This window comes from Stegodyphus dumicola, chromosome 8 (assembly GCF_044657685.1).
Source record: "Stegodyphus dumicola isolate Sdum_Otavi_A_Nest chromosome 8, ASM4465768v1".
Taxonomy (NCBI): domain Eukaryota; kingdom Metazoa; phylum Arthropoda; class Arachnida; order Araneae; family Eresidae; genus Stegodyphus; species Stegodyphus dumicola.
This window is the reverse complement of record NC_140775.1, coordinates 52366433-52388566: the sequence shown is the minus strand read 5'-3', so window position 1 is coordinate 52388566 and position 22134 is coordinate 52366433. Positions and strand designations below refer to the sequence as shown.

Here is a 22134-nt window from a genome sequence, read left to right as displayed (position 1 = left end):
AGTAATAGCATGATTATTCTTATGTCTTCTGACTATTCTTACAGTAATTTCTTTTTTAAATATGCTAACAGTAATAAATTAGCATTAAGGAAAACAGACAAAAAATAATGTTCAAGTGTTTGAGGAAGAAAAAAATGTATTGCAAAAAAAATACATGTCTGAAAAGTGACTTGATTATATATATAATTCTACAAAGGCCATTTCAACACTCATTTTGTTACATCTGTCTGGAAAACACTTACTAGTGTCAGTCGTAACTTTTGTGCATAATGCAATTTGAGGCAAAGGTGGATTTTAGGGGTTATGGATGTTGCAATCACAAAGAGTCTGTAATTATTAATTTTTAAAAAAGTACACATAATCTGTGCCTGAACACAAGGCTGCTCAGAAGTTTAAATGAGATAAGCCTCCAAGCTGATAAATCTATTTCTGCATGTGAGCTGGTGCTCTGCACATCATGATCATTAATATTTGGACTGAATTTTGAAACCTAGGAAGCATTTACATGGTAGCTTAACAGTCACATCTATCACAGTCAAAAACTTCATTTAGACCTATGGGAAAAGATCTGAGCTATAGCTGATCGAGTAAAGTAAATCTGCTCAAGCATGAATGTGTCTACAAATCTTCAGCTTGGTTGCTTTGCTCCAAATGGCCACTTCTATTATGTTGGCATAAATCTGAAAAATTAGAAACTTTAGACAAAACCCTTATATCAGTTTCCTAGATGTAGCAAGGTCTAATTGCCAAACAACAAAGCTCTGCTTATATCATTTGCAAGTTCAGCCATCGTGTGAATGCTCCCATGAAAAGCCACTTATTTCTTTCCTCTCCTCCCTATACTGCTATTAACAGCAAATACAACTCTATCAAATATGGACATCATAACCTTTAACTGCTTGTTCTCGTAAACTTTTTACACTTCCAGTACTATGCAGTTTGCTGCCTCCTTACTTTTAGCCATTGCTTGTATTACTGACACTGAAAATTCACCAATTGTCACTCCACCAAATGACAAACTTGCAAATTTAATTCCATGCCTTCTTCTGACCTTTCTAAAATACAATGCCTTTGAAAAATGCTTAACTGTATTTACATGCTTACTTGCAACACTTGAAATATTAAATATATAAGACAAACTAAAAACTGTCTTTATTTTAGAAACAACTAATCATGGAGCTCTCATTAAAAAAAAAATTTAAAGTGGCGAACAAATTAATCAAAAGGTCACTTACACCAACCAACTTAATAGAATTAGAACATTTTTAACAATATTTCAATAGAAATTTTGGATATCATACCAAATACCACAGAATGAATTTTTCAAGAGTCAATTAACATCCTTAAACACAGAACGCTCTACCCTAATGGACTTAATGCTGACAAACAAGCTCACAAAAATTATTTCATTTTTGAACAATTTAAACTTTATAGTACTAAAATGCACAGAGGAAAAAGAGGAGGAAATCTTCAATAAATTATTTTTACCCATTCTCGATGTACCTAAACTGCTTGCACAATTTAAAAAATTATTTAATTCTCCCAGCTTCTCTAAAAAGTTTCTTACACAGTTGCATTCCTGCAGTAACAAGCTTCTTTCACCGCTAAATAAACTTCTTTTTTTTTTATAAATAATTATGTACTACTGCAATACAACCATACACAGATCATTAAAGATCAAGTTATTGATTTTTGTAAATTCAGGCTCCCTAACACCAATGCTTCACTGTGCAACATATATAGTTGCGTTGAACTAAAAAGCATCAGCTTTGTATAATAAACTTTATTGCTATTCTAAAAGATGAAATATTTAAGAGAAAAATTGCCTGCAGCGCAGTGCGGCTAAGAACGCTATTCTACTGGAACATAAACATGAACAACTGTTGCCATTCACACAAACTTAATAGTAAAATAAAGCATGTTGCCAGTAACCAAAATTATTGTAAATCGTAACATAAAATTAAACAGTGAGAAAATAAAATATACAAAGAAAAAATAAATGCAAATATTAAATATACATCCAACAATATACTTCAAAACTAATTTTCTTCATCCTCAGTTTGTAAAGTTTAACTTTTCTCAAATTCTCAATAAATAAAACATTTTTTCCCCACTAATGCCATAAAACAGTTATTGCATTTAAATTTCAGAAAACTTTAAGCAACTTGCTAACTAATCACTATAAGCTATATGACTCTGCAAAATCCTTTGCAAATTGCCTAGATTCACACCACAAGCACATTATTAACTGGCAACTTAGATATCATTCAAGATCTATAGCTTAAAAAACTCGTGAATTTTGGAACTAAGTACAGACCAGTAAGATATATTAACAAAGTTTTTATTTTAAAGGACTTAAAATAGACTTTTAAAGGATTATTACTAATATTTTAAAAAGGTGCACAATTACTAACCACTTGTGTTACGATTTTACTTCACGGTTGCGGTGTCGTGCGCTACAATATAACAAGCGGTAAGTGCTCATTTACACTGCTCCGCGTCTGCCAGTGCAATCCAGAGCTGTAACTCAAGAAATAAACAATCTCGTTGTTAGGCAACATGTGCACCACGTTATTTTCATTTCTGCGATAATTGCCTATCGACGTGGTGTTCACATCGCTCACGGTTTGAGACAAAAGCATCTCGACGTGCGTGGCACGTCTTTTTAGCGAAAGTGGTTAAACTTGATAATGCTAGCAATAACTTTAGTGTGATTTGAAAATTTTTAACAAAGAGCTTTACAATGCAACTACCTATCTGTCTATTAATACAACAGAAATATCAATTATCAACAAAATTAAAGCATTTCATAAAAAGCTAAAAATTTCCATAGATCCATACTACAACAAATTTGCCAACCTTTATGCTCTTCTTAAGTTCCAAAAATACCTATTAAATTCAGATTCATTGCAAATAGCACTAATAATGTCAAGAATATTAACTTAGTTTTTGCACTGCAGCTTAAAAATATTTGCAATTTAATATTCACTTCTTGTAATACAAAACAACTTCTGCTGGATTATAAGTAACAACAATCCAGTTATTAAGACTTTACAAAATCTTGAAATACAAAATATCAACTGCTATGACTTCGAGAATTTATATACATCGCTGCCATTAGAAGATATTTATATTAGCCTTCTCGAACTTCCACCCCTTTTTCCTACTATGCTCATAATTATTGACTTTTCTAAATGGAAAACCTTACTACACTATTTTAATAACTTTGTTAAATTTGACAGTCAACTTTTTAAGCAAGTCAGAGGTATCCCAACAGGAGCGCATTCATCCAATTTTGTTTGGAATTTATTTTTATTTATTCAAGAATTTAAATTCCAAATATCTTTGAAGCAAGAGGAATTAACTTATTTTGCTCATACTTAGATATATCGATGATGTTATTAACATCATTAATTTTAAAAAAATAGATACTTCGCAAATTTATCCAAATAGCTTGAAAAAACTAATTCTTCACAAAATATAATCGAATATCTTGATCTACAAATAGTTAACTACAATAAAATTCAAATTTCTGACAAGACCAGAAACTTCAATTGTACTACTAATAAGTTAATTAATTGGACTTCTAACATTTCCCAAAAAGTTATAAGTAACATTATAATTAATCAAATACATGGAATTAAGACTTTATGAACAGATACACAAGATGTTCAACAAAAAAATTTCCTTTCTTATTAAAATTCTCATTACTAATTTAGTACTATGTCATTTTACTAACTTGTATCTTAAAAAAGCAGGCATTAAAATACTCAGTCTGATCTTTTTACTCACAGGATTATGATAATTTAGTTCCAAACCTTCTAGGCAAATTATTTTGGATATCTCCTTGGTCTAGAGGTATGTAAATTTTTTGTACTTAGTTTTTGTAATTATATCTGTTATTTTTGTATAATTGTGTAATACTGTTTGATCGGGCCTTTTTTACTTTTACTAACTAATGGGCTTATTTCAAATTTCTGAGTCTTGTCAGCAACCCTTGACAAGTGAAGATTCCTGCAAGACTTCCGCCCTATCTTTCCACTCTTCAAATTCTTAACAATAGACAATGTTTCACGACTCAATTTCAATTTTTTGGGTCGTTCTAGAAAACATGCAAGTTTCACTAAATTCATTTCTGGCCATTTTAAATATTTATTATTTGTAGAGTTTAAAACTTTTTCAGTTTTATTTTGTTTCTCTTTCATTGCTAGTCTTTTTTTTTTTTTTTTCCAGGGGGTGGGGGCTATTTTAAAATATTGCTATTTTCTTTTGACACATTTAATTTACTTTTGTAGTGTTTTTGCTTACTTTAGATGTATAATTCATTATTTTTACCATTGAAGAAGCAATTTTGTCAGAGAATGACATCTATATTTTTGAAAGAACATCCCATTGTTTTATAATTTTATGAAGAAAGTTCCATTGTTTTAATTTTTTAGGCTTATTTTTTAGCTACAAGTGACCAATTAAATTACTAAACTTGAAATTTCTTCTTTTTATTTTTGGCTTTTATTGATATTTTTGGCTATATGCCTAATAACTATATTTCTTAACTTGCAATTTATTATTTTTTTGGCATGTGATTCTTGCAAAGAGAGGAGACAAATCATTATTGCTTTTACCAATTATTGATATTTGGATGAAAACAGGTTTGTTCCACTTGAAAACTCAGTCAGTTTCTGTTCAGTGACAGGAACTGAATTTTCTGGCCTTTCACATTTTTAATTTTATTTTTACGTTTTGCACAAGTTTTTTTCTTTGTTCATGATTTTAACAACTTTTCAAATATTTTTACTTCACTAACCTTTAAGATAACAAAAATTTATTGTAAGCCCCTTCACAAGTTGACCGCATAATATTAATATAATAGCAGTGACACCTCCATTCATCCCATTATTAAACTACACAATGTCACAGCTACACAATAGTAGTGTAATTGTGTAGCTACACAATCTCAAAATTTATTTACCCCTTCCCCAACTTTTTAACAAAAAGGGGTTTTTTTTAAAACTCTTTTAAAAAATTTGTATTTGAGCAATTTTGCTATAAAAAATATGCAATTTCAATTTTGCTTTATTTTAATTCAAATTCCTAAATGCTTTCTTAATATAATAATTTGCCTTCAAAACAAAAAACAGACTTCGTTACACAGATATTTCCCACAACAATAAGTTAAAAACTGAACATTAACATGTTGACACCGGCTTTACCCACCAATGGGTTATACTGTTTGTTCAGTGAAGCAGCAAGACCTGCTGAAGAGTCATGCTTGATTGTTCAGTGGGGCTAAAACTCCCTTTTTAGCATCATTATATGAAAAAACAGTGTCCGCCCCACGAAACGAACAGATAATTCAGGCACTGCCACACGAAAAGTACAATGAATATCCGTGCCGCTGTCAACGTGTTTATTAAGACAAAAGTTCTAAGATTTAAAATTGTCTTAATTAAGGCCTGATCACCAAAAAAAAAATTTTTTTAAGAGAATGGTTTAAAAAAAAGCATTTTAGCAGGACTGGTGCTAGTGCTGATGCAACCTGTGTGGCCATATTGGGTGGCAGCAACATTTTTAGAATTTAAAGAAACAATGAGAAGAAAAATTTAGGGATGGTATGATTTTTAGAATTTAGGGTAGGCATTAAGCAGCAGAATTTAAGATATACAGAGATTGCACTGGATGGCAATATGCCTAGCAATGGGTGGGAATATACCTATAGCTTAGCTTGTCAGGTTAATGTTTTTTTTTAAGAAGCCACTTATTAAAAAAAAAATCAAAAATATACTCCTTTAGTCCTTCTGCCAAAATTTTATTTTCCTCTTAGCAAAACAAAATTATATTTTAAACATTTGCGGTCATGCGACTACTCTCAGCTACCAAACCCTTTTACCATTGCAGTCACATGTCTTTTCTCAATCACTACATCAAAGAACCATATTGATCTTACATCCTATTATGTCAACAAGCTTCAGAATCTTGCTTATTATGTATCACTGTTCATTCAACAAAAATTTATTCCAACCAGCATACAACCACAAAGGGTTAACACAGCTTTTTGTGCTGCAAGGAATTAAATATAAATTACAAGTTTTATGGTTAAGGGGGGGGGAAGAAGAGAGAGAGACAAACCCTCAAAATCTAAAGCTACATTTTTATTTATTTATTAATGTTAAAATAACATCTTAATGTCAATAAGGAAAATGATTAACATAAATCAAGAATAAAATTTCAATACATTTAAGAAATAAATATTAAAACAATCTGAAAAAATTTCACCTTATTAAAAAAATATATAATAAAACTATCTTCAGACTATACAAAAACTTTGCCAATTATCAGTTCAACCTGAAAATAACATTTATAGTACAAAATTTTTCTTATTTTAACTTTTCAGTAAATAAAACTTACAAAATTGAAAACTGTTTTAAGAACACTAATATAGCAATAATCAAAGTATAAAGCTGCAGATTTCTACTTAAATTAGCCATTTTAATGATACACAAACAGAAGAAAAACATCAAATACAATATCTAACAAATATTTTACTTATAAAATGTTCCTTCCCAAAATTCAGACTTGGACCACTATCTCAAAAAATTCAAATATTTACTCATTTCAGAGGCAGAATGCCTTTCTTACTCAATCACACTTTTAGCAAATTTTAAATCATTTTAAAAGAAGAAACATTAGAAAACTTCCAACCATTTCTAAATCTTCCACGCCTTTACCCAATACAGATTTTTTTCTTTTATACATCTATTTTAGTTCAATACAGAAATCAATATATAATATCTGTTGATGTGAATTAAAATTAAAGAACCAATTTCATAACATCTTCAATACAGAAAAGTGCTTTTCAAATACGTGAGTTTTTATAAACTGGTTTAAATAGCATAATTTGAAAGAAAATTGTTACAAAAAGATAAGAGCTGACTACTATTTGAGATTTACAGAATTTTAAACCTATATTATTACCAATAAAGATACTACTGTTCTCTTTAAAACAATTAAGCTCTACAGTTTTGCTTTTAAAATGTTTTGAATTTTATTACTAAGCTAGCATCTGACGAATCTATCTCTCTTTATATACATGCACATTTTCCTAAATAGTGTGAATAATTATTCACAGCACAGCCTTAAGGAAGTCATACTTTGTACTTTGGGTTGAATAAATATATCTAAACGAGCATGAGATTTATAGCAGATTATTGTAATAAAGATACATGCTAAAAGAAATTTATTTCGTTTTTAAAATAGCATATTTTAATTACAGAACATAGACAGTATGTTCTGCAAATACTAATTGTTTAAACAAAGCACAAAACTGCGACAGTACAATTTCTTATTTACCTTAATGAATGTATATAATAAATATCTTGTGATAAAAGTGAAAACTATTATTGAATTTGATTATCACTTACCCGTTCTTCTGAAATGGCACTGTACTAAAAAACTTGTTTTGTGGAATGCTATCTGTAAAAAAAGAAAGGGGGGATTATAATGCAAAAATATATTCATTGTTGTTGTTAATTAAAAAAATTAATTTTCAGTAACATATGTTACCTGCCCGGTGGTTCTCCAACAAGTCCTACACTTGTAACAACTTTCATAATTTTACAGTTAAAAAAATTTGTCGTGTGGGTTTCTAATTAACCCAGAAATTATTATACAAATTAGGATACTTAATAAATATACAATTCATGCTCATAAATGATATACTTTTATAGCATGAGAATTAGCCAAGACTTTAACACTACAAATTCAAATTAATGGAACCCTACGATTTAAAAGTAGGATGAGTCAAATAAAACATGCAATTTATACGGTTTTAAATGCCTGTTTTTAAATTTTTGAAATCTACAGTTCTTTTTATTTGATGTAGAACATAAAAATCACGTATTTCTTGAATAAGCACTCTACATATGGGAGAAAATCACATTATCGAATAGCACGTTACGACCGAACCAAACGACCGACAGCTACACATTTTGGAAACCTGCTGCCAATCTTTTTTTTCTAAATAACAGATTTTATCACAAAGTTCAATAAATAAATAAAATCACACTATTTGCGTAAGGAAGCAACACATCAACATGTTTTATCACTGCACTTGAAAGATACTTTCATGAATATTTATAGAAGATTTCATTATCGCTCAAGGTTATCAATTTAGAACTCGGAGTAAAGAAACTTTTTTTTTTTTTTTTTTTGTGTGTGTGTGTGCCATTTATTCATTACTTCAAGAGATAATACGAATGACGAATGAGCGATTAAAAAGTGGAAAATGTTACTTATGTATTTATGATAAAAATGTGTTCAATCACTAAAACTAACTCAAATCGAAAGTAAACTATAAAGAGAACTCTCCCCCCCCCCGGCTAAAACTGATGAATACATGTCCTTTTTGGTAATAAATAGAAATAATAAATATAATTCAGAAAGAAGAATAAAATAAAGAAATAATATATTATAATTTGGTAATAAGTATAATTCATAGAAATTATTATTTTAGCAAATTCATGTATATTCTTTCCATTATAACTTTTCACATTAACTCTTCTTAATGTTGAGAATATAATCTAAGTTTTAAAAAGCTAAACTTTTGAGTCAACCAAAACATAAACAGCAATATTTTTAAAAAGTGAGAGAAGGTCCGTTTAAGAACTTCATGACCCATTGCTTCAGGTCCCCGTTTCTTGCCTACCTACGTCGACTCAGGGGCCGTATCCTCCTACCGTGCGACGAGATCTCGATACGAGAGTGACGTAGCAAGCGATTCCTTCTCGTTCGACTGCTATTAACGATTGAGGGCCTTAGTCTGGACACCGTCGAAATAGAAGAACGGGTCGTTTTTTGCAGTCTACTCGACAGAGAGCGAGTCTGGTGTCATCGTCTCGATCATTACAGAGATTGACGCGTCGGAAATTTTTCCGTCAGCTGGACAGCTGCCGTTTAAATTTCTGACTGTCGTTTTAGAGCTAAACTGAGGACGGCGGACGTCACGGATTGTTTTTGAAAGTGTACGTAATAGATATTTTAATTTCTTAAGATATTTTAATTTCACTCGATTTGTGAAAAAGTCCAGTATTTCGCTACAGAAATAACGCATTTGATGCTGACGATTCTACATTATTTATTTATTCTACATTACCAATGCCTTAATTAAATTTTAGTGAAAATAATATATTTGGTGTTTTCCTATTTCACATATAAAGAAGGCGTGCATACTTTTAATTTAAAGTTGTAATTTTTAAACTAATGTATATATCAATGTACTTAATTTCATGTTTTGATGAGTAATTTATAAATTTTGAAATTTTATGTTTTAAATTATAATGTATTTCCCTCTGCTTTTATTTGAATTTGTAGTATATAAAAATGTAATACATTAGACATGCATTAAAGACTATGCAGTGTATAATTCAAACTATGCACATCCTAAATTCAACATTTACATTAAATTGCTTTGAGTTAAAACAATTATATAAGTAGTTTTAACTGTACCGATATCAATGTCAATTTCCAATAGTTTCTAGAATCTCCTGTATAAAACAAGTTAAATTCCTGTATAATTTTCGGTTAAATTCTTGTCAGTATTATAATGCAAGATTTATAATTAGTTATCAGATTTTTTAATGTGGTCTACTTTTAGATATTACATCAGTTTTGTGTATATTTATTCAGATCTAAAAAGTGCTTAGTTTTGGTTTATGTAATTACGGCACAGCCACGAGGGCTATCTGCCTAAAGTGAGGGTTGCCTTCGTGGAGGACATTCTAACGAAAACTAGCTAGTATACACGTAACACATGGGGAAAACCACGAAAACGTCCATGCAACCAAGGTTGGAATCCCGTTCGCGGGATTCCAACCTTAGACCGAAATTCTAGTGTTCAGCGATTTTACTGGCCGCTGGTGGGATCCATTTAAAAAGGGTATAAATATATATGTACTGCAATTTCTTTCACTGCATTTGTTAATATATTTATACAGTTATATATATATATATATATATATATATATATATATATACTATATATATATATATATATATATGTATATATTTAAAACAGATTTTCTGTGCCTTAAACTTCTATGCTTCTGGAAGTTACCAATGATATATTGGTAATGACGCGCATGCGTTCAGCCCGTTCGCGGGATTCGAACCTCGAACCGCACTATTAGTGTTCGGAGATATTACCGCTCGGCCACCAGTGGGATCGACTTAAAAAGAGCATAAATAACAATATGTACTGGAATTTTCTTTCACTGCATATATTAATATATTTATAATACATTTATATATACATACAGTTATTTATTTAAAACAGGTTTTGTATGCCTTAATTTTTTATGCTTTTGGAAATTACTACGAGAAATATGTTGGTAATGACAGATATATTGGTTATCAGAGATGTGTTGGTAATGCAACAAACCCGTTCGCAGTATTTGGACCTCGGACCGAACTACCAGTGTTCACCGATTTTTACCACACGGTCACTGGTGGGATCGATTTAAAAAGGGTATAAATAGGAATATGTATTGCAATTTCCTTTCACTGCATATGTTAAAATATATATATATATGTGTATGTGTGTGTGTGCAAGATAATATGTTTTATGATTTAACCTATAGTTATTTAATTTTTTTTATTTTTCTTCCTATTACTTTTGTTAAAAGTTTGTTATATTTTTACTCACTGCTTATTGGTATCTACGATACACAGTATATTTGTAGATACGTGATAGGTATAATTCCTGAATAAATAAGATTATTGATATAATCATGGGTTGCTAAAAATTAAATTTTTTTTTTGATTCAAATTCATTAGGAATAATAAACACGCGTACGCGGTGCTATATTTCAATGATTTGACTTATGACTTTGTTGCACAACCTTTTCATTATTTTCATCATTTTCATGTATTGTAATCATAAAATTCCTGTAACAAATAGTTTACAAACATGTAACCTTTTAGAAAATTTCCATTTTACAAAAGATCATACGTAAAATTATGTTTACGTTTCTTCACCAGTGGCGTAAATAAGAGTATGCAAGGAATGCCGTCGCATAGGGGCCCGAAGGTTTAGGGGGCCCTTAAATGTCCTGCTGAACTAAATTTACATGTTTAAAGTTAAAAGTATCTTTTTCCCTTTCGCTTTTCATTTTTATTTTTAGAGTTTGTACTACTATGAATTCTTATTTTAATATAATAGAATTCGTCTTCTTTTAAGTTTTTAAGGACCCTCTTCCTATATGGTGCAGTGACGCAGTTCCGTATAAAGGCCCGTTTCCACTGCTGCGTATGCGTTGCGGTGCGTATGCGTTTCTCCAATCAGCGAGCGAATTCACTTTAAATTGACATCTGCAATCCGGTCGGTATGCGGTGACGGATGACATACGGATGGAGTTCAACAATGTTCAACTTCTATCCGTATGTCTGCGGATGCGTTGGGGTCACGTGGTGAAAAAGGAGCAATCAGGTGCAGTCACTAAAAATTATTGGCGGCAGAAGTAGCGATGAACGCTCGCTAATAAGGAAAGAATGTTTTGCTAAAAAATACTTATTTCTGAATTAACATTATAGCGAGAAATATGCGTGCTGAAAAAGACAGCAATCAGCTGAATTTAGTTAAAAAAAGATAAGAAAAACAAGATAACTGCAACTACAGTACTTGTTCGTTCAAGAAATTCAGTTCAAGGAAATCAGCGGCAAAAATTATAATTCCAAGTCCATGAAATAGCAAAATTTGTTCTGATAATCATATTTTAGTTCTGCATACTTATTTAGCTTTAATGAAAATGAATGTCTAACTATATCAAACTGCTATAGCAAATTAGATATGATTAAAAGATTTGCTATTTTTTCTTTTGAAACAGGTAAAAACTAAAAACGTTGATTATAAATTAAATTTGATAGCCTTTTAAATACTCCATTTCATTGAAGAGTATGTTAAATTTGTATTTCCCTTTATAAATATATCTTTTTGGATAACATATATTTGTAAGCACATGAAATATACTTTTAGCAGCCCGTTTAACTTCAATCCGAACGCCACTTTAAAAGATAATGATTTTTGTAAAAATTGTACTAGAAGCTGAAGAACAAACTCTGGTAAATTTTTCAGACGATAGCACACTGAAATAGGACCAAAAAACTTAAGTTTTAAGAATTGATTTAGTTGATGATGTATATAAGCCAAAATATGCATGAGACTCACGTGCAATCCTAGCTTAGTGGTAAAGTTGAAGGTAAGGATGTTCATTTTTTTTTTTGAAGTCGTGAGTTCGAATCCCATACGCTTTTTGCACCCTGTCTGCAACTTTCTTACCTTTTTATTCCAATTTGATCTATATTCGTGTTTTATAATTAATTTCTATTATTATATGCATTAAATATATTGTTTTATTTATGCTCTTATTTATTTAAATTTTTCCCGCAAAAAAGTTTGAAAATTATATAATACTAATTTAAAGCATATCCTGTACATATATACTTGAATTTAACAAACATTCTCTATTCGTAAAAAGCAAATTTAAAGTGAATTAAATTTAAATGAAATTTAATGCAAACAAAGAAATGATTAATTATTGCTGCGAACTAATCTACAATATCCTTTAAATTCTGAGAGCATATGTAAATCACGTGCAAGTATCAAAATCCATGAATAAATATACAATTCCAAAATTTATTAATCCTAAAAAATTTATAAAAATGCATAAGTGAATAATGGGATAGATTGTTAATCCTTAAAAAATTATAAAAATGCATAAGTGAATAATAGGATAGCTTATTAATCCTAAAAAATTTATAAAAATGTATAAATGAATAATAGGATAGATTTAATCCTAAAAAATTTATAAAAGTGCATAAGTGAATAATAGGATAAATAAATTTTTGGAATTATATATTTATTCATGGATTTTGATACTTGCACTTGATTTACATATGCTCTCAGAATTTAAATGATATTGTATATTAGTTCGCAGCAATAATTAATCCTTTATTTGTTTGCATTAAATTTCATTTAAATTTAATTAACTTTTAATTTGCTTTTTACGAATAGAAAATGTTTGTTAAATTCAAATTTCATTCCTTGCAGCAATGGCGCAAGAGAATTATTTAAATTTAATTTATTTTGAATTCCTGCAGATATATATATATATATTCGTTTCACTTTTATGTGAATGTATATACACGTGCTCAGACTTTGGGATGTTTACGACTCTAAACTTTCATTCCAATTAACATGAGACAGTATTAATGCCCTAAACATTTTTTTAACAAAAAATTACTATAATAATTGCTTTTAAATTCAGTCTTCTCCAGCAGAAGCGCAGAAATTAATTAATTAAATATTTCCATTTTCTTTACCTAATGTGTGTATATATAAAGAGAAAAATCTTATTTTTATAACTTCTATAAAAAGGGATATGAATTTAAAATGTTTAAATTAAAAATAATATTTTATGGATTATGCATAAAATATAACTGCCCATAGTGCATTTTAAAACAAACGAGATTTCTAATAAATTATCCAGCTATGACCCTGAAGTCAGCGGTATACAAGCATAGCAAATTTTGCGTAAATATCGTGAACCTTTCTTTACAGTTGCTCTGTACTTTTAAAGTACCAACTATTTTTTAATCCCTTTAACTTTTTTATTTTATTTATTTATTTGTTTACTTTTTCACTAACAGCACATTTTAGTTAGTAATATATATATTATTTCATAGTATTTAAGGCTTCTAGAAACACAATTTTTTTTTTTTTAAATTTACTTAATCTTCTATGGAATTAGTGATGTTCATAATATGTATTATAACCTTACTTATGTAAAAATTGCTAGCGTACTTTACTTTCGCAGTTCATAAGCAGAAATAAAAATTTCCAATAACATGGAAATTTAGTAAACAAAACTTTTCTGCGTTTTACGTAAGGATCCATATCAAATCCAAAACAAACAATACTCGCTTAAGCGGGAAAAATTCAGATGTTCAGCGTCTTAACTCGCGAACTGCTTGTTTGGCGTCAAAATATTACAGTGACACCTAGCGGTGGAAAATGAAAATATTTTACGGATACGCAGAAGTGGAAACGCTTGTACGGATGCCGTAGGCGTGTCTTCAATTGACGCAACGCGTTCGTACGCAGTAGTGGAAACGAGCCTTAAGACGCAGAAAAGGGGACCTTGGAAGCACATGAAATAGTTAAATTCAGTGTTTGCAAAAGTTAATATTCCATCATTCGACTATCAAATAGTAACTTCGTGACCTACCTCAGTTCAAGCATAGGAGTCAGCAGAAAATAGGAAAAGTTCCTTTGTATTTCTTAGTTTCTTACCGGAAAATTTTTAAAGGCGACCCCCTGAAGGAAAGGTTTCTTTCTCCCTTTGCAATCCCAATTCAACAGGGAGTGGAAGTGAAAATTAATTGTAACTATTTATTATAATGTAATTATTTTGTATATTAATTTATTTCTATATACTTTGTTATTATGATCGAATAATTAATAGACACATTTTCTAAGTATAAATAAAGAAGTATCTAAACAGGATTCTGGTACTTAATTTCGAATGACCTTTGCAAATTAAGAGGAAACGTGGTGTATTATTTGCAGTTCGAAATTTTCATAATATGTCATTCCGAAGCGTTTAATTTTGTTCATATATTGAATCTGTTACTAGCACTTCCATTAAACCCAAGTCCAAAAATCAGGACTAATATTAAGCTTGAAATTGAATTTATTAATGTGAATGATTTTTACAATTTAATATAACATGTATTGCGTTGGTTCACTATAAACGGTGTATCACTTTTCAAATTGTTTCCACCAAATAATTTCACCCTGTACTATTTTTAAAAAATTAAATAAGGAAGAATCTGCATAAATGTATGTATGTTTCTCGCACTATGACGAAACAACGTTACCTAGAATGTTTGAATGTATGGTTCTCACAATGTAAAAAACGACGGTGCAGTCGCACCAGAAAGCAGGGTATAGGGACGGGAAAATTTTGGTTTTAGAAGTATGAAACATTCCAAAATAGCAAAGTTAAAGGCGGATTGATTTTTTTCTCTTTTTTAGACTAATAATCTGGAGGGGGAAATCATTCGTAAGTATCAATTGCTAACTCCAGAATGTATGCTTTCCTTTCTTAGGGACACAAAATCATTGACTTAAGTTGAGCAGTCGTGGCATGAAAGGACTTTGCCCCACCCACTTGTCGAAATGGTGTCCTCGTCCAGGAAATGCAAAGAATTTATGACACCACATTTAGAAAAGAGAGAGTTCCCGTTTCTTACGGATCTTTGAATGAATTCAAGGTCAAAGAAAAAAGGGGCATGTTTTATGCGACAAAGCTAACTCCCTTTGCAATCCCAGTTCAACGAGTTTTGTTGTGTTTCAACAAAGAACACAAAGTTTCATTCTGGTTGCTTAAAAATTAAGCGGCAAATATTCCAGTTAATTTTTTTCCCTTAAATTTATCGAAATTCATGACTTCTTCTTCACTTATGGGGAGAGGAAATGGAATGGATGAATATTTTTACTTGAAATAATGAGTAAATCAATATTTATCGTATTTTTCATATCAAAATTTACAAAATATTCTCACATTGCAGATAAAGTGCAGGTTAAGAATTCTTTAAAATTCCTAAACGAGAATTAAATCTGAAGGCATAGAACACGTAAATTGATTTGCTTTAGGAAAGAGAATAGCTGTGGTGTTTCTTAGTCTGTAAATTACTCATCTACCAAAAATTCACACTAATCTGTAAAAGATAATTCTGAAGATATTAAATTTGTTTTGAAAGAAATATTTTAATTTCCCTTCGTTTGAAAAAATATAATAAATTACAATTCATTTTAACAGCGTGAAACATTTAAGCTTAGAATTCAGTAATGCGCAATAATTTGTATGTTATTTAAACGGAACTGAATTGAATTATTATATAATAATAAAGCACTCGAGGAATATTTTGCCCAAGGGGAAGAACGCCTTCGTGGAGTACTTTCTAATCGTTATTTGAAATGAAAAAGTGTGTGTGTGTCTGATTGTAGCAAAGTCTCGAGGGCTCTCTGCCTAAGGGAAGGAATGCCTTCGTGAAGGACTTTCTAAGCTAACTGGCTCGTATACATATTACACATGGGGAAAACCACGAAAACGCCCATGCAGCCAGTCCGTTCGCGGGATTCGAACCTCGGACCGAACTACCAGTGTTCAGCGACTTTACCGCTCGGTCGCTAGTGGGCCGTTATTTGAAATGAAACTTTAAAATTTACACTTTTGCTTTTAATTTATTTTAATTTTTATTCTGCTTTTACTTTGCACAGAGCATTCAGTACGTGAAATCATCAATAATAATATAATAATGATAATAAAATGACATCATACAACTAAAACTATATACTTCTTCGTAAATTCTGATAAATTAATTACTGAAAATATTAAGGATATCAATGGCAGCGTTGGACCTAATAGTTTTAAGTTGCATTTCAACATCTGAAAGAACACGAATTACAATACAATGTTCACTACACAGACGAATGGAAAAGAATTCTCCCACTTTTATTGCAATATTTCAATAATTTTCGCAATTAAAAAAAAATTAGTTTAAACGTTTTAGTGGAAAATGATGCGATTTTCACTCATAAAATCCCTTTTCGAATTATTCTCTTTCATTTTGGCACCACTGGGTAGCTTTTCTAAGACATAAATAGGTTCCGTTAATATACGTTCCCATACATTATATGTATTTTTCATATTTTTGTCATTAATAAATTAAAGTTTAAGATAAAAATGATACGGCTTAATTTATAAGCAATGTAAAAACTGGAAATCTGACGTAATTAATTTCTGAGCCAGAAATAGTTGTTTTAAGACGTAAATAAAAAACATAACAATAATCAAAAATATTAATGCTCCTAAAATATATCGTGATTTTTGTTTTCCTAACTGATTTTTGCTTTTTGATCCACCTGGGGTAATAAAAAAAAAATTTAAAAAAAAAAAAATCTATTTTCATTAAATGATGTTTTTCTCATTTCTCTAAGAAGTGCTCAAAACTTGTTTCATACAACTTTATTTTTAGTAATTATGAAGAAACTTTATACTTGTTTCCTAAACAAGTATTTATTTATGCTAATTTTAGAATCTATGCGACAGAGTACTCATCTTCAAATACGTTAGTGTCAATAAGTTTAACTACAAATTATTAAACATTTCTGGAAACTTGAAACTTGGAAGGTTTAATTTTTAAATTTCCATTTCACATATTACACAGTCACCTTCAAAGCTCTTTGGATACAGGTCAATAAAATTTGTTTATTATTTCATCCTAAACTTGGGGAAGAATTTCCTAAAATTATTCGAATATCCATAATGTTTGCTGTTAAATATTTAATAATTATACATTAATTGAAATGCATTTATAGTACAGAGGAAATGCTAAAAGATTTTGCAGGTCATGTGTTATGTGTCATTGGAATATGACAATAATAATAGTAGAATTTGACTGAAAAAAAAAAAAAAAAAAAAAAAAAAAAAAAACAGACGTTTCAGCTTTTTAGAAAAGAAAGTGGACATCTTTACAGTAAAATCTTAGATGAAAGTTTCACTGTGACTCAACTTGGGAAGACACTGGAAATTTATGGTGGAGGCGGGGTCCCTTTCTTTGCTAACACAGCTGCGTTAAAAGTGTGAAATGCTATCTTCAGTATACTTGTAATTGGCTGATGACTCAGAACAGTAAACTGAACTTGCTCGTATTCTAATGACATTTCTCTAGTCTACATCACTACATCGAGAGCATAAAGAAGTTTTTCTTTAAAATTAAATTTGAAAGGGATCTCAAATATAATTCTTCATTATAAAGGTAAGTTATTGATTTGTAATATTACATAAACTAAATTCTTATAATTTCAAACTTACGAAAAACTCAATTTAACTAAACTTTTAATCCATTTATCTAAAAATCCAAACTTATCACCATTAACAATGCAAATGTCTTCTAATATTAATAACGTATTGTTATATTAACATGAAATACTTTTATGATAAATATGAAATATTATACTTCCATACATTAAGAAACATAATGACAGGCCAAAAATAAAAAACAAAATTTTTTTAAACTTGTCCTGCGCTATAGCTGCAGGATTGAAGTAAATTAAACTTAAAGCATCTAAAGTTAAAATTAAATTGGAATCAAAGGAAGGCAATTCCTTGAAGCTATAAATAACTGCAACCGTGTATAAGAGGTTTAACACAATATCTAAGCAAATTTAAAATAAGAAATCATAGTAGCACAAACTCGAAAAATAAAAATGCAAAAGGGAAAACATACAAAATTATAAAAATAATTCTCCTTTTACTGAAACTGCAATTCAGAACTCATCAGGAGAAAATGAATTAATACTTCATAATAGTCGATTAATACGTTTTTTGAAAACATATTTCGTTGTCCTGGTTCATTTGAGATCTAAAACCGTAAAAAGAATCAATTAAATTTTCATTTAAGACATTAAAATTGATATAAAACCGAAAAATCGAATCTGAAATGTACGAGAATTTTCTCTACACGCTTTCGAAACACTTGGAAAAAAGAATAAAACATAACATTGTGCCAAATTGACTACTCAAAAAAATCATAAAACTTTTCATTATGCAAATTGACCTTTCAAAAAAAAATTGGTTTAAAGCCATCATATGCAAATCCGAAATTCAAAAGCAATTACAAATAAAGAGCAAAGCAAATATACTTTAAACCAAATTGTCATTTAAACAACACTCAAAAATTGGGTGATCCCCGAAATACGAGTAGTTCACATATTCTGAGCGTTTTGTCTAAGAGTTGATGCAAACATGATTTTTTTTTTTTTTTTTTTTTTTTTTTTTTTAAGTTTTTGATATCTAATTCTAATGTGTAATGTCTTCGAACTGCAAATTCATCGGCAAATCTGAACTCCAATAATTCAAAACATAAACAATTCGTTTAACAAACGAAATAAGTGTCTGAAATTATTGAAAACTTTTTTTATATGAATGCTTTTCGTGTTTTATTGCATACATTTAAAATATTTTTGAAACATTCTTATTTGAGAATTTAATTATACGGCTTAGAAACAATGAAAACTATACTGCAGCTTAAATTGTAATTGACAGGAAAGTAATGCAATATATTAAGATTATTATATAAAAGTTTTAATTGCCAATTTTCGTGCTTATGTATGTTTAAATATCTGTAATTACCTTATCTTCGGTTTTTATAACTGTAATTTTGCCTAAAATACAAATTTTTCTTACGTCCTTTCATTCTTTTATTGCCCACCAACGGCCGAGCGGTATAGACGCTGAACACTGGTAGTTCGGTCCGAGGTTCTAATCCTCGGACAAACGGGCTGGCTGCATGGGCGTTTTCGTGCTTTTCTCCATGTGTAACGTGTATACGAGCCAGTTTCCCTTAAAAAGTTCTCCACGAAGGCATACCTCCCTTTAGGCAGATAGCCCTCGCGTACTTTGCCATAATTAAATAATCCAATCCAATCCATTCTTTTATCATTAAATTAAAGCGTTTTTTTCTGTATACTCTTTGCATTATCCTTGATTTTTAAAATGATGCGAAAAACTAAACTAAAGCAATATTAAATTCGATAACAGCGTAAAAGTCAACAAAATATAAATTCCTAATTGCCCGAGATATGTTTTTGCTTGTATATGTGTGTATATTATGTAAATGTGTATATTTGCATGTATATGTGTGTATTCAATATCTTCCTTTCTTTTGTCTTTCGTATCCTATCTTACTAATTTTCTTACTTTTCATTTGTTTCAATATTCATATAAGTTTTACGATTTGCTCATTATTTCTTTATATACCATTAGTTTTAAAATTAAAACATACCTTTTAACTTTACATTTTATTTGATTTTAATTATTCCTTGTTTTATTTGTTTAATTTATAATCATTTTTCATTCACTGTTCTTGATGGATTACGGTAGGACCTTTAGTTCCTAAATTAAGCCCAGGTTTAATAAATATCAATGTGCATAATTTTAACCCCTAAAGACTTGTATGCTTTTTTGGATTATCCCGGCAAAGGTTAATCACACAGAAACTACATACATTACAGAAGCTAGTTAATCAGAAACTTATTGTAATGAATTTTTACATTAATCCTTCCAGATTTTAGTTCAGGAAATTAATATAATAAAAACATTTAAAAAATAAAATGAGTTAAAAATTTAATATAGCATTAATTCAGAAAAAAAATCTGAAAGGTTTCAGATTTTAAATTACGTTTAAAGGGGCGTTTTTTTAATGTGTTGTGTGTTACCTTTATTTATTAAATATCATGTTTTTTACACTTAAACCATAAAATTCAGTTTAACAGCAATGTCGCAAAATAATTTTAAAATCAGCATATCTTTAGAATTTCCGAAACACAGTTCCGCGCGTCTTTTTCCCTCGTAGAGTGTTGTCACTGCTCACTTTTAAATCGGTGAGTTTGTTAATCAAAAATTCATTAAAGTTTTACTAAATATGAAATTGATAATAAAGCAAATTCCAAATTTGGGCTTCCAGATGCCCATATTCGGGTGGAAACGTACGTTATTCAAAATTGGATGGCTCTATGTACCGTTGTTTTATCCCAATGCAAGAAATATAGATACGTTTATGCAGATTCTTCCTTATTTAATTTCGTTAAATATTTCGGACATTTATAGTGAACCAACGCAAAATGCCAAAACGAAAATAATAGTCCGACAGAGCAAATTGCACCTTTTTTGGACTAAAAAATTAATTTATTTTGCTTAATTTTTATTCTTTAAGTATTTATACTGGTTGCAATAATCTTTTTCACAAGCATATTACTGTCTCCTGATAATATAAACAATAAATTTTAAAAATTTAAATTTGATCAATCTTAGCTACATTTGCGCTAGATTTTTCACACTAAAAGTTCTAAATTTTTAGCTCGAAAAGGCTGTTGATTTCGTTTTGGCATTTTGCGTTGGTTCACTATAAATATCGTTTCACTTTTCAAATTGTTGCCATTAAATATTACAGCCCTGTGTTATATTTAGAGAAATTAAATAATGAAAAATCTGCATAAACATATCTATATTTCTCGCATTGGGGTAAAACAACGGTACCTAGAGCCATCCAATTTTGAATCATGTAATCTTGCACCAAATATGGGCATCCGGAAGCCCGAATTTGGAATTTGAAATTTGTTTTATTATCGATTTCATATTTTATAACTCTTTAACGTGTTTTTGATTAAGAAACTCAACGATATGCTCATGCGATATTGCTGTTGAATTTAATTTAATGGTTTAAGCGGGAAGAACGTGATATTTAATAAATAAAAGTAGCACACGAAACTTTAAAAAAAATGCCATTTTGGGCGTAACGTAAAACCTGAAAGCTTTCAGATTTTTTTTGTAAATTTCGTATGAACTAATTTTGCCCCTCTAGCCGTTTACTCGCAGTAAGTTTCTCACTGGCTTTATCCTTGTCTCGTTTCTGGCTTGATTATTCATTTCCTTTTCATTATATATTTATTTCATGGATAACTTATATGGCGCTTCCTCCCCCGAATCATAGCACAGAAGCAGAATATTTTGTCTGTTTGGTTAATTAAGTGGAAATTTTTTAAGTTAATTGCTCTTATTCTTTTATTTTCATCCTATTCAGTGTTTTATTGCCAATAAAATAACGTTACAGAAAGAGCTATTTTGCAAAAATTTTGCAAAATTTTTTAAAGGTTTAAACAAAAAGTAAATAAAAATTAATACATATCATTGTTTACATTTTCAATTTTTTCTTATTTGTGGAGGAAATTTATTCTGTACTATTATAGCTTGCTAAAAATATTTATTCTAGTTTCTTATGGCATTCGGCGTCATCCTTGGCAGACAAAATTTAAAATTTCTCGTCTCAGTTGCTATTTCGAATGATATACTCATTCATGTAAACCACGCGAGTAAATTCTGCAAAGTATAAAGATGAATCTGCAGTCAGCTGTCGGAGCTCTGCAGAATGAGAAAACATTTTTAGAAAGTTGTAGAAGTGATAATAATAATTTAATAATTTAAATAATAATTTAATAGATTTCATCTCCGAAGAAAA

At 29.8% G+C, this 22134-nt stretch overlaps 1 protein-coding gene across 1 annotated transcript in view; it reads right to left on the bottom strand.

Annotated features, from left to right (window-relative positions):
• Window positions 1-7984, bottom strand: part of anne (polyamine-transporting ATPase anne boleyn) — a 220760-nt gene extending 212776 nt beyond the window's left edge. The window contains exons 1-2 of the mRNA XM_085821861.1: window positions 7561-7984; window positions 7419-7470 (exon numbers count right to left, since the gene is read on the bottom strand). The gene's annotated coding sequence lies outside the window, so the exon portion shown is untranslated. The remainder of the gene's footprint in view (window positions 1-7418; window positions 7471-7560) is intronic.
• Between the last annotated feature and the right edge of the window lie 14150 nt (window positions 7985-22134).